Here is an 11,946-nt window from a genome sequence, read left to right on the forward strand (position 1 = left end):
CTCCCTGTATTCACCTGTGTCTTCAATCTTGCTGGCAGCAGTTTGTCTTGTATCCTCTCCTTTCATGGATCCAAGAAGAGTTGCTGATTTTTCAGTCTGTTAAGCTTTTACTCATTAGAATGGAGGGGTGACTTCCAAGTTCCTTATACACAGAACCAGAAACCGAGTCTCTTAAATCTTTAAAAATTCTTCCCAGCAATGATTTTTCAGTATACTGAAAATATATTCAGTATGTACAGATTAAAAATTTTACCCTGGGTCTACAGCCATGCCACCCTGAACACACCCGATCTCATCTGATCTCAGAAGCTAAGCAGGGTTGGGCCTGGTTAATACTTGGATGGGAGACCACCTAGGAAGACGAGGTGCTGTAGGCTTAAAAAAAAAATTACCCTGGATATTTTATATTCTCTCTACATAATTTTATATTTTAATGCTATTCTAAATGGCATATTTAATTTCATTTCTGATGATTTCATTACTGGTCTATATAGAAATACAATTTATTTTTGTACCTTTGACCTTGTATTTTGTAAGCCTATAAAATCACTTAGTAGTATAATAGCTTTTTAAATAGATTCGGGATTTTTTTTTTATAGAGATAATTCTGTCATCTGTGAATGAAGAGTTTTAGTTCTTTTTTCCCAATCTATGTGTCTCTTATTTCTTTTCCTGCTTTATTGCACTGTCTATGACTTCCAGTACAACATTAAATAAATGTCGTGAGAGTGGTCATGCTTCTCTTGTTTCCCAAACTCAGGAGGAAATCATTCAATCTTTCATCACTGAGTATGATGTTAACTGTAAGTTTTTCATAAGTGCTCTATCAGGTTTAGGAAATTCCATGTATTCCTTGTTTTTCTGAGAGTTTTCATTGTATGTTGTATTTTGACAAGCATTTTTTTGTATCTATTGAGATGAATACATTTCTTTGTATGTTAGTCTGTTACTATAGTAAATTATATCGAGAGATTTGCAAATAATAAACCAATTACTGCTTTATCCCAAACTAGAAATGGCCCATATGTCAATAGGACAATGGCTAAACAAATAGTGTTTTACACATAAACTTCTTTATTTTCTCTAAAGTAGCAGCAATGAAAAACGTCAAGAAACCTAAAAATGTAAACAAATGATATGGGCAAATTACAGGAAGGAAACCCTAATTTGCTGATGAGTATATGAAGAAATTCTCAACCTCACTGCTAATCAGAGAACTGCACATTGAAATAAGAGAGCCCATGTTTTACCCAGTGATCTCAATAGCCACAGACTTCTGGTACTTCTCTCCCAGAGAGACACAAGAATTGATGCCGTAATAAAACACCTAATTACTGACAAAAGTTAAAGAATTACTATCTAGTGCCTGGCAGGGAGGAGTAACTGGTGTTGCTGTGTTAGAAGGCAATCCGGTAGGTATGAGTGACAAGAACCTGCCCCATACTTTGGTACTTATCTAGAAGAAACTCTTACACTTACACAAGTCCAAGGACAAGGATAAACATACACCTATGTTTATCACTGCATTGCTTGTGATAGCAAAGAGAAGAAAGCAATCTAGTTGTCCCTCTGGTTAAATAATTGTGGAATTTGCCCATGATAGAATGTTATGCAGGAGGAGGAAGTAATGGGTTTGATTTTAATACAGCAACACAGATAAATCAGAAAAACATATTGAATAGAAAAAGTAAACAACAAAATAGGTCCATCACACAGAGCCATTTACATAAATTAAAATATATGCTGCATTATATATTTTTAAGACTAGGTTTATCTGAATAAAATCGTGGAAGGTGGATTGAAGGGATGTGCATAAAATATTCTAGAATGAGTTTCTATGGAACAAGGGAACTGGAATAGGTTTGTAGAATAAAGCAAAGAAATGGAAATAAAATAAATGAAAGAGGGTCCTTGAACTAAACGAGGGATGATAATGTTCCTTGAGCTGAAGTATATTATCAACTAAGTCTTGGTCCATGTGTCTTACCCACCCCTCCAAAAAAATTCAAATTTAAATAAAATTTTAGTCCCTGAGACAGACCTATGTAGGACAGATTTGGGATCTATGCCTCTTTGGAGCCCTTCTAAAGTCCTCCCCAAAATAGTCATGTCCTTGAGCAGACACAAAGCTACAAATTGTTAGATTGCAATGCACACAGTCTGGGTGACAAGTTGCACTATTCCAGCCCCAGCACCTGGCTCATTCCTGTTTCTTCAGATGTGTTATTTTGCTGGTGCTGATGATGATATCCCAATATAGTGAATAATGAACCTCTTGCACATTCCAAAGTGGCTTAAAAATCCAACACTTTTTCAAACTCCTCTCATTTTGATTATCTCAGACACATAAAGGAAGCCCCTCTGCACAACTGTGAGAGGAAGGAACCCTCTGAGATTTTCCATCCCCTGAAGGAGTGAGGGAGTTGTGTGTCATCAGCTGCTTCTGCTGGAGCTGTTGCAATGAATTACTCTACCTGGGTCAAGTTGCCATAAAGATAGAAAGAGAGCAAGGGAAGCATGCTGGTTTTCAAATTAATTTTACACAGAGAAATGCTGTGCTCTAGTTTGAGAGGGTGAATAGTTGGCATCAATTTTTAAGTGTCCAACCAAGAGGGAAGCAAAAAGAAGCCTATATTTGTGAAAATCTTTGGGGAAAAAACATGGTAAAAAATAAAAGAGAGAGAGAGAGAGAGAGAGAATTTGCCTTTCTCTATCATCTATCTATCTATTACTTATCTATCTATCACCCTTCTATCTATCTATCTAACCTATTTCTGTGACAAGGCTATGGAAATGTCATACAGCAGATGACTCTGTAATCATTGCATTTGCTGCAAAAAGGTATATTTGTGTGGGGAAAAAAAAAGAAAATTTATTTAAATTATTCCTTTTCATAGTAAATTTTTGTTATTCACTTTAAGTATTCAGTTGCTTGGCAAACACCGTTACATACACAAGTAATAGCTTGCCTTGAGTAAGCTGCACATTTATGAATGCTACATTTGGACCAACTATTTAATATGAATTCCTAGTACTAGATTTGTAAGGCAATTCATTAATTTTAATAAAGAATGATGGGTTGTACATTGTATGGCATTCCTATTGTAATACTATACCCATTCCAGCTGTGGCTGTGGATCTGTATTGTTGGCTTAAACATGATTTTTTTCTCTTCTGCTCACTGACTACAGCATAGAGGCACTTGCACTTTTCCCGGTGAAAAAGTGACCAGCCCTGGAGAGGACTTTGTTGGCCACACGCACCCCCTCCCAAACATCTATCCCTCACCCATCCCTTTATATAGCATGTACAAGGTCTGACTGAAATTGACTTACCACCCGACATCAGCCCCCAAAGCCCTAAATCAATCAGCTAATCCCCTCCTCTTCACCAGAGTAATTGGTCTAATTAGAATAAAACTCAGGACTTTGGATGATTTGGAAAAGAGAAGCTCTCTTGCGCTGGATGGAGTGGTGTGTGGATGGGAAGCCAAGAACCGCTGCAGCCCTTTGAACTCAAAGGCAAGCAGCTGCCCCACAGATGGCAGAGCAGACAGAAAGCCAGAGAAATGGAGCCAGAACCCTGGTTGACTGTGCTTGAAGGCGGCACTCTCTCTCTGAACATTTTCGTCATGTGAGTCACTATTCGTTTTAGCCAATTTTCCCCCCATTACTTAGGAAACTAATGCATTCTGACCACAGTGGTCCCAAAGTGCTAAAGATAAGTGGGGAGCGGGGTGGAGGCCATTTATTTCTTGGCAATCCTCTTCCGCGTTTGTTTATCCAGCATCCTGCCTTACCTCCAGGAGCTGTCTTTGCACATTTGTGATATTGACCAGCTAATTCTTTCTAAAACCACCTTTCTCTACTTCCCGTACCTCTTCCACGCTAGTGACTCAATCTAAATCTATCCATAACTCGATGGTGGGGACTCTGGGACATCCATCTAGTGCCTTTCCACTCTCAACTTTCTCCAGCTGACAGTGCTGAGGGAGGGGCTAGGAGTTGTGCCTCCTCAGTCATGGGCCCACAAGTCCCCGAGACAGCAGGGAGAGTCGACAGCACAGGCTACCTTGTGGCAGTAATGGAAATTACAGCCCGACAGATGGGCTGGAGTGTGAGGGAGTCCAGGGAGAGCAGTCGCTGATGATCTGATCGCAGTGGCTACCAGGCTCTTGTCCCTGGCACTCTGCTGCCATCATGTCCTACGTCTACTCAACCTCCTAGACTCCTCCATCTGTTTCCCAAAGACAGAGCCCCTTTCTGTTTGCTATTTCTCTACCATGATTTCTTCATCACCATCACTCCAAGAGCCTTGAGTTCCAGCACCACAGGTCTCCTCAATTGCCCTCTCTCCTCTCATCCCGAATACACCCAATGCCTTCTCATCCTTATGCCGATCCTTGTTTTTCTACCCCTTCCTGAATCCTCTTTCTCCATCTATCTGGTCTGCCTTTCTAAAGTCTGCCTGTACTTCATGGACTTGCTCCTGAGTAGCAAAAGTTTAAGGAAAAGGGCATAGGTTTAAAATCTGCCTAAGTCAGCTGTGAATAATGCAAAGATGCTTAATTTTTCTGGAAGAGGGGCACCAAAAACTCATGATCCACTTCTGCATGGCCACCTGTCCAAGCTTCCTCTCCTTTCTGCATGGAAGTCATATATCCCAGGAACAATGTCCTGCAAACACACTTTATGTGTTACCATGAGCCTGTGGCCCCAGATTCCACTCTAGCCCCCTAGTAAGCTGAACCATGTGGAGGGCTTCCTTTACCTGAGTGAGAGGCAGCTATAACCAAAGCCACCCAGGATGCTTCCTCTCTGGATCTCACCTGTCCAAAAGAGAGGAAAGGTATTCCCAAAGAAAGGTACCCAAAATATAGGAAGAAAGGAATTTCTAACTCCAAGAGTAGAGCTGCCCTTCTCAGGCTACTACCCAAGACTTCTCTGGGTGAGGCTATTTCTAGGCAGAAGTTGCCCTGACCTTTACATGGGACGTGAGAAAAGAGGAAAAGAGAGATGAAAATTAGCTGTTATATCAGACATCATAGCTCTGGATCAGATGAGTTCATTAGCCTCTTCAGCTTCTAATTTCCTCCTTGACCATCTAAGTCCCTAAGCTTGTCCCTTAGAACAGGGGTCCCCCAACCCCTGTGGCCTGTAAGGAATTGGGCCACACAGCAGGAGGTGAGCGACCAGCAAGCGAGTGAAGCTTCATCTATATTTGCAGCTGCTCCCCAGCGCTAGCATCACTGCCTCAGCTCTACCTCACATCATCAGGCATTAGACTTTCATAGGAGCACTGGTCCCTGGTGCCAAAAAGTTTGAGAGCCGCTACCTTAGAAGACCTCAGGACCACAGGAACATTGGCTTTTGGCACAAAATTCTTCCAAAAAGTAACAAAATTCTTCCAAAAAGTAACAAAAACAAAATGAAAAACTAAACTTCCCAGCCATAAGACATAAGACTCCTCAGAATTTACAGGTCTATGATTCTCCAGGAGCTTACCATGGTACTGTCTTTAATGAATTTCCCCAAATACTTCCTCCAGCTGGTAGTGAGATCCTGCATCCACTGGAATAGAACTCATCCATTGGATTGAATGGCTCCTACTCATCCGTATCCATTCCTCCATTGTCCTGCTTTCTGGGATATGCAGCATGGTTCTCTCCCCAACACTGTCAGATTACCGTCCTGGCATAAGTTAACTATTCTGTGTTCACTCTAAAATATGTACAATAATAATGAATATTTCATGATTAATAAATTTGTTTGCTTTTTGGAAATTTGATGAGCCTAGGGGAAACCACTTGGTTAGCCCAAATCTGTTAATAAAAGATGCCCGAAAAATTTGTGCTGCAGTCTCTTTATTACACTGTAAGTTTTACTCTGCAAGTAGAGGCGTTCCAATATCTTTGAAGCTATGGGTGTTTCCCTTAGAATTACAATCATGAAGGTGGCATCTCCCACACTGAAACCATTAGTAAAGAGCTTACTCAGCATTCCATCACTTCAGCCTCTCCCACCTCCTTCCTCAGGTCAGCTGCTCAGATTCAGATGGAATTAAGCTAATGGGAAACAGTAACATCTTTTCCAAAGGTTTCTCTTCCTTTCTCTGTCAATGGGATGCCTTGACATTTTGTTGGCAGCCTTCAGACACTTTACACTTTCCTGGAAAATGTTGAAAGCAATTTATAGGTTCTCAGCACATATAATAAATAGGTTTTCAAAACAATCTTTCTTAAAATTGCCAACAATATCTAGACTGGGTGAGACACTTTTTCTCTGTTACTTTCCTCTGGGAGATGTTACCAAATAATTATAAAGGCCATAGAGATCGAGGTAGCAGTTCAGTGACCATAAATCACTAATATTCTGTGACAGACTTGTCATCGCACAAAAAACATGTCCCAGAAATGACAATACACTGGCATCATATTCTCTCAATCTAATTTTATGTCTAGAAGTTCAAAAATTCTCAGTGAATATCAATAGTTTTTTGTCTCCCACCATCCTATTTACCATTGTGCTGGTAACTAACACCCCTGTCTCCCTCTGAGGAACCACCCCCTCCACACTCAGTACCCGTGATCTGGGGGGGTTCAAGTCATTCCCATCTGCAGGGGTAAACATATAATTTGAGTCTAAGCCAATGAGTAAACCGCATGTCCCTGGCCACAGTGATTGGCTTAGGAATGGTCACATAATCCAACCAGAGAATCAATAAAATGCCATGAGACACGGCTGGGGCTTCTGGGAGACAGGTATTTTCATTGCTAGATATAAACTGTAAGAAGGAAAGAGTTTGAGACCTGTTGCCACCATCATGTTACCACAAGGAACCTGAGACTGCAGCCAAGAGAGAAAGAGACAGAGCTGAGACGTGGAGAGGAACTGAGTCCTGATATGATGCTGTTTGAGTCCTTATATCCAATTGTGCCTAAAACCATTTACAACTCTGGGTGGTTCAGGTAAGTGAACCAAAAAATTCCTTTTTTATGCTTAAGCAGGTTTTAACCGGGTCTTTTTTACTTCAAAAACAAACAAACAAACAAACAAACAAAAAACAAAGAACCATGAGTGCCCTACCATAAACACCTTTAAGTTTGAAAATACATTCAGTGAGGGTAAAAGTTTAAACTGAGTGATGTGACAAAGAGCCTACATTTCTACATTTCCTAAAATAACTAGCACATGCTGGTCATACTCCAATTTGCCAAAATTGTGTGTGTGTGTGTGTGTGTGTGTGTGTGTGTGTGTGACTGACTGACTGAATAAACATACAAAAAAAGTCAAGATTAATTCATATATATCAAGTGTTAGGGAATCTCTGTAGTTCAAAGCAACAATTATTGGAATTTGGAATCTCTAGGGTAAATATCCAACTGCCTATCATTGTTGAATGAGCAGAGCTCACTAAAGACTGAGCCACAGATTAAAATGCCTCTATGTAAAAAGACTCTCACTGACCAGACTCTTGGCAAGGCCACTCGTCTCCCTAAAACAGAGAATAGACAAAACCTAAGGGAAGGGCCATCTTCCTACCTCCATATTGCAGATGCACCCCTGGACCAGTGAGCAATGAGATTCGGGGCTTCAGAGTGACTCTCACTTCAAAGGGATATGAGGGTGTAGGTTGGAAAGGGCAGCATGAATTTATGGAAGAAACTCATGCAGAGCCCGAGGTCTAAGACAGGAAGAAGCTGACTTCCTCCTGACACTGTCAAGTTAAGCATCTTCGGCAACTCAAGACTCTTTTCAGACAAAGAAGACCGAGGACTCCAAGAAAGAGGAGTCCTCACAAGATGTAGAAATGAAGGAAGAACCTAGACATGTGCAGACATGATTTTAGAAATTGTAATTTGTAAATTGAGCAAAGTTTTGTTCTCACCCACTGCAGCCTGTGTCCCCTATCAGCATCTTCTTCCCAGAGGTCCAGGGCTCTTTCCTGTCTTCAGTCGCAAAAGAGACTGCTCTGTATAAAGGAGCTGAGAATTAGCATGAGCAAAGGAACACTAAGAATAGAAAACCAAAGAAAAAGTGAAGCTGACCCTCAATTCAGCTCAAGTAGTGAAACTTCTCAGGCATTGACAAGGCTCCTACATATCTCAAAAGGAATGGACTTTTTCTGCTGGAGTTGTATTCTTTTAGCTTCTGACTTTAATCTCATTCAAATACAGATTTCCTTAAAGAGAAAGTAGCTCAAACATGAAACTGTTGTCAATCATCTGCTCCTCTGTGTGAAAGCTTTGTCACTAGAGAAGAAAGTATGATAACCAGGAACATAAATACATGAAATAGATGAGGAAACAGGATGCCATTTGAGGGGGAAATGGTATTTGGGCAAGAGGCACACTGGACTAGGCAAAGCATAGACTTCAGAGTCAGAAAGACCTGGATTCAAATCTTGATTCTATTACCTACTAACTGTTACCTTGGGCTAATTACTTCACTTCCTTGAAATTTAACTATCTTCTTTTTTAAATAAATGTATAAATACCTATCTCTATGCTACTGATCATTACATCCTCTCTGTCTTGAATGTCCACATATTCCTTGACGTTTGCCTGGCTAACTCCTACTCAGGCAATATGTCACCTATGTCACCTCCTCAGAAAGACCAGATTGGACAAGTGCCCCTTGTCAGGATCCTATGGCATCCAACTACATAGAACAGGGGCTGCATCAGTTGTAATGCTTGGTATTTCAGACTGCAACTTCTCCCTCTGACTATCTCCACTAAAATGAAAGGGTCTTAAGACCCAGGGTCTGTGTCTTATTCACCAGGTGCACCCTCAACACTTGAAAACATCGGGGAGCGAGATCTGAAGGGCTCTTACCTAAGAGAGATGGAAACTTTGGACTTTGGTGTGCTAGGGGAGAAGTAAGGCCTCTGAGGGAGGCTGTTCCTCCACCACACGGGGACATAGTGCAGGCGGGGCTGAGAGAGAGATGGGCAGCCATAGCACTCCTCCTGTCCTCAGACCAGTTTCCTAACCTGGGGCAGAGCCTTAATGAAAATGAAGCAGGAATTGTGACATTATTATTAGAAAAAGATGAGGTCGAAAGTATTACATGGGGGTAGAAGAGGTCACTTCATAGCGATAAAGGCTGCAATCCACTGTGGAGATGATATTGTCATGAACCATTAGGAATCAAATAACGAAGTGCCAACATTGGTATGATAAAACCATAGGAAATATGAAGAGAAACTACCAAATATATAAAAGTAATAAGGTTTTAATACACCTCTTTAGATCCCTAACAGATCGAGTATATAAAAATACATGAGGATATAAAATATATGGACAATATAATTAAAATTATGTCTTTCTAGGTTGCTATGGTACATTTACAAAAATTATCATCTTTTTGTCATAAATTCCAAAAAGCTGTTATCATGGAAACTACATTCCAAGATTGCAATACAACAAAACAATAAATAAGTAGCAAACATAGAAACATAGAAAAGCCAAACATCTGGAAATTAGGGGGAAAACATCTCTCCTAATTAACTATTAGGTAAAAGATGATAGACAAATTACAATTGTCAAATATCTGAAAAATAAAATAGTAACAAAAATTAGAACTGGAATATATTCAAAATTGTACCCATTGGGAAAGTAATAACCTCAACACTTATCTTACTAAACAAACAATAATAAAAATAAGTTAAATAAGCATTCGACATAAAAAGTTAAAAGAGAAAGAAAACCAGAAGTTCAAGGAAAATATAAACTCCAAAAACAATGAATTTGTGATCAACAAAGAATTAAATATTTTAAGAGTTGGTTCTTTGTGGGAAAAAATCAATACAACAAATATATATAATTAGGCAGCCTAATGAAGAATGAAAGAGAAAAAGTACAAAATTATAAAATTAGGAATGAATAAAGGAGTAAACACAAATGCAGAAAAAAATCCAGTGATACATAGAAGAACATGTTGTCCAACACTGCATCAGTAAATTTGAAAATACGGATGTAATGTATGATTTTCAAAATAAAATATAAATTACCAAAATTGCCAAATTAAGAGAGAAAAACCATGATAGAAACTAAGAAATGTCTCAAAGAGCTAGCCTTTCAACATCTCCCATCTGCCCAAAATACCATACCCAGATGGCTTTATGAATTAATTCTAGCAAATATTCAAGGCACAGATACCACTCATATTTTTTAATTGTCCTGAATTAAGCCAAAAGAAGGAGAATAAAGTCCCTACCACTAGATGAAAGAAGCCACAGGTTCACATTTTAAGAGCACGTAGGATGAGAGATATTTCTCTATAATTACAAAATTCGGTCTCACTCTCAAAACCATAATTGTGGTCTCTGTCTCTAGTACTTGTACTGTTATTTAAAGCACTCAAAAATAGACTTTTGACTTAAAAAAGTGTATCTGATGCTATCTTGCTGTCCTGCTGTATTTACTATCTTATATCTTTCTGGTTGAAGTGGAAACCATCTGTGGCCTATTGGAAGTCGGGTGAGCATAAGAGTCAGGCTGAGCCTAAGACCACTAAAATAGGTTTTGTCCTTCACAAGCGTCGTTAAGGTATTGTTCTACTTTTGCAGAAATTCAAATTGGAAATTGTGGACATATACAATTTAAAAAGATATATACTTAAAGATAATGCCATGGTCCTACATCGAAAACTTGGTGAATTGGTGTGCAAGTGTATATGTTATGGTAAAATTAAAATTATAAGTTTAACATATGAGAATTTTGCTTCTGTGACAAAAGTAGCGTCTATCAGATAAACTCTCCCGCAGCTAACAGTTATAAACTCTAGACAAACTTAGGAAAAAATTAACTATCTAAAAGCATTAATGAGAAATCAAAAGCAGGCAGAGACTGGAGGAGCACTGGATATTGGTTTATGCAGGTGTTCATCTGTAGGTTTTCCTAATCCATACAAAATGGGGCTGGAAAACAAGCAAACATCCACAGTCTTACAGCCCGATGACTCAAAGAGTTATGTTCAGAACTGCCAGAGTGGGTACAAAGGAAGGATGTTATAGAGATAAAGCCCTACGACCTGCACGTAAAGCCTACCCAAATCCTTAGTTGACCCATGAATTACACAAGCATGGGAGAAAATACTAGGAGGCTTGGCCGAAAGCAACAGCTGGAAGACAGAAAAACTGAATGCATATTTCAGCTGTTGCCCACCATAGGAGAAACAGAATTTGGAGTTTGTGTCCAACCAAGAAAATTACTTCCTCAATTAAAAGCCAACAATCTTCAGAGGAAGATAAGACAACCCAGAGCTTCAGTCAGGTGTCATTCTTAATTTCCAGTACACAATCATGTCTTACTAGACAGTATGAAAAAGCAGGAAAATGTGAGCCATAGTCAAAAAAAAAAATTTTAGTCAATATCAACTGACTCTGAGACATTGGAATTATCAGATAAGAACTGTAAAGTAGGTGTTACATTTTTAAGCACTTAAAGGAAAATATGGTTAAAGTGAGTGAATAGAGTAGGATCTTCTGCAGAGAAATGGAAACCTATGTAAAAGGACAAAATAGAAAATAAAAATACATAAAGTATAATATCTAACATGAAAATGTGCTAGATAAGCTTAACAGTAAATTGGGAATGGCAGAAGATTCATTAAACTTGAAAACGGGTCAATATCAATTTTCCAATGTGAAAAGCAGAGAAAACAAAGAACTTGTTTTAAAATGAAAGGGCCATAGTGACCTATGGGACAATATCAAGCAGTCTGGCATACATGCTACTGGAGTCCCAGAAGGAGAAGAACCAGACAATGAGAAAGAAAAAGATATTCGAAAAAATGATGGTTAAAATTGCTCCAAATTTGGTTAATACCAACTTATAGATTCAAGAAGCTTAGAGAAACTAAACCCAAATAAATACTAAGAAAATCAGATCTAGGCAGGCCATTGTCAAACTGCTGAAGACCAAAGATAAAGCAAAAATCT

General features: G+C 39.2%; 1 non-coding gene across 1 annotated transcript; it reads left to right on the forward strand.

Moving 5' to 3' along the window:
- Positions 1-258: 258 nt before the first annotated feature.
- On the forward strand, positions 259-377 carry LOC120582502 (5S ribosomal RNA). The gene has a single exon (XR_005647584.1). It is a non-coding gene; the product is annotated as a 5S ribosomal RNA (ribosomal RNA).
- Positions 378-11,946: the final 11,569 nt, after the last annotated feature.

The sequence above is a fragment of the Pteropus medius genome, unplaced genomic scaffold (genome assembly GCF_902729225.1).
Source record: "Pteropus medius unplaced genomic scaffold, Ma_sr-lr_union100, whole genome shotgun sequence".
NCBI lineage: Eukaryota > Metazoa > Chordata > Mammalia > Chiroptera > Pteropodidae > Pteropus > Pteropus medius.